Raw genomic sequence first — 5479 nt, forward strand, 5'->3', positions numbered from 1 at the left:
TTAATCTTTGTCAGATTTCTTGATAAATAACATTTTGGCATAACATTGCACGTGATTTTTTTTATCGTGAGAACCGAACAAAATAAACTTTTTACATGGTGATTATGATAATAGAAAGAAATTTTTCAATTCATCAAAAGAATCGAACGCAACAAGATTTTTTCGTCTAACATTGTAACCTGTTATTTGTATTAACAATGGAGTATTTCTAGGAATAGGCTAAGGGTTTAGCCCGTTTCTTACCGCCGTCAGGTGACAATTTAATTATATTAAACAAATGGCTTCTAATGAAAACAGAAATGCGCATTATTTATTCGATCACCACCACTGCCGAATTCAGAATCCACAAAAAATCCTATCCCATCATTTTAGTCTTAGATAAATGATGTTTTTATTAGTTGTTATTGGCTTTGAATTAGCTATCAGTAACTGCGAGTACTCTCAGATCTGTGCTTGGTGTCTTTTCTGTTGTGATGGATGTATACATTCCCTGCTACGACCGGTTTTTGTTTTTGTTCGGTGATTTTTCTACTTTGTATCGATCTGATGAGTTAAGCCTTTTTAAACGGATTTTTATAGTTTGTTCTTATGTTGTGTCGTTGCACCACTGTCCCAGGTTAGCGGGAAGGTTGGTGCCTTCACACATGTTTAACCCCGCCACATTCTATATGTGCCTGTCCCAATTAAGTCAGGAGCCTGTAGTTCAGTGGTTGTCGTTGGTTCATGTCTGACATATTTGTTTTTCGTAAATTGTTTTGTTATAAATTAGGCCGTTAGTTTTCTCAATTGAATTGTTTCATATTTTTCATGTCGGACCTTTTATAGCCGACTATACGGTTTGGGGTTTTCTCATTGTTGAAAGCCGTACGGTTGCCTATAATTGCTTACATTCACTTCATTTGAACTTTGGTGGATAGTTGTGTCATTGGCAATCATACAAATCTCCTTATTTTCATTTAACGTTTGTTTTGTTCATGGACTTATTAAGTATTTTTTAAAGAATTTTTTGTCCGTTTATACTTTGTTAGTTTTCTTATTCTCAGCTAATTTTATATTTTGTTCCTTTTGTTTGTTAAAAATCTGGCTGATAGTAGTTCCAAGCAAAATTTTACATAGAAAATGTACAAACTGATTTTGTGCCTCTGGTTATTCATATCATATTGACAAAACTATTTGTTCTACAAAATGTATATCCATTCGGCAATTTCATAGAAACACTAGTCATATACATTTACTAGAACAATTGTAAGGAGACTAGTTGGCGCATATTTTTTATTTAAGCAAAATAAGACAAATTACCAGAGGGAGGGGCATTAAACCTGACAAAAAATTAAACGCTCGACTATAGCAACTACACAACGAATGGAAAACAACTATCATATTCCTGACTTGGTACAGGTTCTGAATGAAAAGTAAATATTATCTTTGATGTGTAAAAATAAATCCATTAATCTGTTTGACTTATTTCTTCGTCACCGTCCATACTCAAATGCAAACATTTGATTAACTATTACAATTGTTTAAATTTTATAAAACTAAGTATTAAAGTTCAAACTCTCTCCTTTGAAATCAGTTTGATTGATTTGTTGACGGTTGTTTGCTTACCATCAAGTTACGAATGTTTGATGTATCGTCTGAATGAGAACAAATAATAGGTATGTCCTGATAAATGGGGCGACGGGATGCTGGGCCGAAATGTTTATCTGCTTCTACAAAATGAGGGTGTGTTCTTCTTGTCTCATTTTTACAGAAACTAAAGTTTAAACCTTCTCCGGCGAAATTTAATGTATTTGCTGATTGTTGTTAGCATAAAATCAAGTTGCTTATTTTTCATGCATATTTAGGATGAGAATATATTTACAACAAATATTATAATAAAATTGAGAATGGAAATGGGGAATACATGTGTCAAAGAGACAACAACCCGACCATAGAGCAGACAACAGCTGAAGGCCACCAATGGGTCTTCAATGCAGCGAGAAACTCCCGCACCCGGAGGCGTCCTTTAGCTGGCCCCTAAACAAATAAGTATACTAGTTCAGTGATAATGGACCTCGTATGTTCTGCAAAGTCATCAACTTGGATGACGGGCGGGACATTTGATCAGCATCTATAAAATAAGTGTTTATTGGATAAGGTCATAAATTTTGCCGTTCAACTGGCCACCTAAACAAATCGCCTAAAGGGTTACTCTAAAAATTCATTGATTTTCATGTCTTTATTCCAACAGTACGTGGCTGGGTTTTTATAAATCCCGCACAACAAAAAGGACGCGTTGTTGTAAAGTTTTGACAATTCCTTTAAAGCTTATGTTAATTATAATGGCTATACATGTAGACCCATTGGTGGCCTTCGGCTGTTGTCTGCTCTATGGTCGGGTTGTTGTCTCTTTGACACATTCCCCATTTCCATTCTCAATTTTATGTAGTTATGATTCTATAGCTTTTGAAACATTTGGCGCTTTTAATTTATGATTACGGTTAACAATAAAACGCTTCGAACGCAATAAATCCAGTCTACTTGTTTTTGATAACGTACTAACAAATCTCTACTACTCCATTTAACTATTCAAATTTTAACCTGTAATTTTTAAGAATTTCTTTTTATGTCAATTAAAACTACTGCAGTGACGTTTTATAAGGGTGATATTAAAACGCAGACAACAGAAAAAAGAGAAAGTGTATTATTTCTTGGGGACTAGGGGTGTTTACATGCCCTAAAATCCCCATTTTACTTCTCTGTAGGGTGCTTTGGTATTGATGTTCCGAAATGTACATAACCCATGCCGTCAGTTTTGGACTTATGTGGATAGTTGTCTCATTGGCAATCAAACCACTTCTCTTTATTTTCATATACTTGGCTTCAAAGACTTTTTGGTCACGTGCTTACCTGATGATGGTCATTCCAGATTCACGTTTTGAGCGCATTAAAATCAGTATCATACATTAATAGAATAAAAAATAACGACTTAGTTCTTTTATTAGGGTTCGTCAGGAATTAGTAACCAATCGATAAAAAATATTTCTAGATTTTTAAACTTAAACATAGAACACTTTGACGCAGTTCTTGAAGAATCAAAGTTTTTATATCTTGTTAATTTGTACATTCCAATTGACATGCAAACTTGAAATCATATCGTTTGATACTGGACACGACATATTTGTTTATATTTGCTATATAAAGTTCTTTAGTAGGTAATTGCAGATAAGCATTTCCTACATCGTGTCGGAGATGTCATGTATTGTACATACGAATCGATACTGCATCGGAAGCTCTAACTTTCGAACTTAAAACAGCACTTAGAACAGGTAAAGACAATGCATTTCATACTACTACTGGATCAACATCGCTTGGGATTAACTATATAATCACAGAGTATCATACGCCCATTATTAAGTGTTTGATTATTAAAATGTTTTCAGATACATTAAAAGATGAAAACAAGACTTTAAAGATTTCCTTCGTACGAAGCGTTTTTCTGAATTTACCTTCTTCAGGATCGCTCACAGCCGAATATTTGAAAGCCAATGATGTATAAGAAACAAAACCGTTGAAGAGCTGTATGACAGAAAAGGACATAGAAATAATAGTCAAATTCATCTAAGGTCAACTTTGCCTGAAGGAGTTGAAAGAAAAAAGGGCAAGAAGATAAACAGTTGGTATTCAAAAACCAACATCACGATCAAAAGAATAAACATCCCCCCACAAAACTCCTGATAGAAAACTCAATATTGACCAACAAGAACTCAACTAAATACAGGTGGTAGACTGTTTTCTGCTGCCTCTTTGACACATTCCCTGTTTCCTTTCTCTATTCTATCAGATGATTGTGTCGGCATCTCCTGCTCTACTAAAGACTCCAGTTAAATCATGTCGATGAGTCCTATCAAGTGATAACGGTGTATAAATGTTAGTTTGCTTACCCCAGGAATATGATATCTCATTCGTTTGTTTTATTCTGTTACAAGGTAGCTCTCTTAAATTGTTGTCGTTATTCCAATAACCATCTTTATTTGTCAAAACAAAGGTTTCGACTTACTCAGACACGTATGACCTTTCAGACTATTTAAGCTGTTAAGTTAGGGTCATTTAGTTTTCAATTGACTTCTAGGGTTTTTGATTCGCTTGGAAATACAAAGGTTTGTATATTGCGCGCAAGAAAATAATTATCATAAGAAAATAGTAAATGTTAACTCATAATGTTTATTACATCAACATCCGTCATGTATACGCGTGAATGCTTAATCAAAGTTTTCATTAGACAAACACACAACACAAAATCTTTTTAAAAGGATACATTCAAGGCCGTACTTTGACCTATAATGGTTTACTTTTACAAATTGTGACTTGGATTGAGAGTTGTCTCATTGGCACTCATACTACATCTTCTTATATCTATTCAATATTGTTTTCAGTAATTCTAAATAGTTTCATGTTGAGAGACTAATAGTTTTTTCTTATTTGTCTTATGAACAAAATATAAAAGATGATCGTTTGAACCCGTTTGCTGTGGGTTTTTTTAATAACGAGTCAGACTGCGAATTTTGAGGAAACGGAAGGGATGCCGGGCTAGTTTAAACAAGACTAATACCGGGTCTGAACCTACGTCGCTGTAATTCATTGAGGTAACATGTATACTGGAGCCCTTTCATTGAAGTCAAGAAAACTTTGACGAAAATTTTCCTTGTACAATGATTGTTGTAAAATTTCAAACTATCGGCAATTGGAAAGTGAATACATGGTAGATGTAAAAATTGCTTACTCGCTACAACTCAACATTATCAGGCTGCATACCAAATAATAAACCATTCCCCTTCATAGAAACCAAAAAAACTTAATCGAAAATTTTCCTTGTACAATGAGTGTTGTAAAATATCAAACGATCGGAAATCAGGAAGTGGCTACACGGCGGATGTAAAAATTGCTTATTCGCTATAACTCAACATTATCAAGCTTCAGATCAAATATTAAATAAATCTCTTGCATAGAAGCCAATAAAACTTTGACCAAAGTTTCCTACCTTGGGTCTTTAGAACGAACGGACGGACGGACGGACGGAAGCTGGTAAAAATAACTACCTTTAAATTGATGAAAGACGGACACAATGGTGACTAAAATAATATAAGACACACAAAATAAATCGGACCAGAACCCCAGGACTGCATTTCATTTAGGCCATTTTAGTTCAATATACCCACAAGAACTAAGCGGTGTTACAGTAACACCGTGTGGAACGTGACATTTTATTTTATTGTGACGATGATTTTTCTATTGAGAGGAATATTAAAATGTATTATTCAGATTTCCGTATGTAACAAACAATTTTATTAAGATTATAAAATGATGTATATTCTGTGTCACTGAAGAAATTTACATATTAAACGTTCTATTGATACGGGGGCATAAAATGTAGACTATAAAACGCTTCTTTTTCACATATATCTAATGTAATCTGCACATGTTATACCATTTGTCGTGA

Source organism: Mytilus californianus, unplaced genomic scaffold, assembly GCF_021869535.1.
Source record: "Mytilus californianus isolate M0D057914Y unplaced genomic scaffold, xbMytCali1.0.p SCAF_4, whole genome shotgun sequence".
In the NCBI taxonomy this organism is placed as follows: domain Eukaryota; kingdom Metazoa; phylum Mollusca; class Bivalvia; order Mytilida; family Mytilidae; genus Mytilus; species Mytilus californianus.